Raw genomic sequence first — 253 nt, 5'->3', positions numbered from 1 at the left:
AAATTCTACAATTTACGTTATGGATTATTATATATTTTCAGCAATAGCAATGAATTTTGGAACACAGCCAAAATCGCCATTTAAGTAAAATCCATATAAACATATGTGGTCTAAACGGCTTAGTTTCCGAAATAAAAAAATTTAAACGTGTATTAATAATCTGTTTATTTGAAAGAAATACATTTTGAGATTACCGAATCTCAATAACGGCCGAACGGATCGAGTTTTATGTTATCTTACATGAAAATGATAC

The sequence above is a fragment of the Trachymyrmex cornetzi genome, unplaced genomic scaffold, assembly GCF_001594075.2.
Source record: "Trachymyrmex cornetzi isolate Tcor2-1 unplaced genomic scaffold, Tcor1.1 scaffold681, whole genome shotgun sequence".
Lineage (NCBI taxonomy): Eukaryota > Metazoa > Arthropoda > Insecta > Hymenoptera > Formicidae > Trachymyrmex > Trachymyrmex cornetzi.
This window is presented reverse-complemented; position numbering follows the sequence as displayed.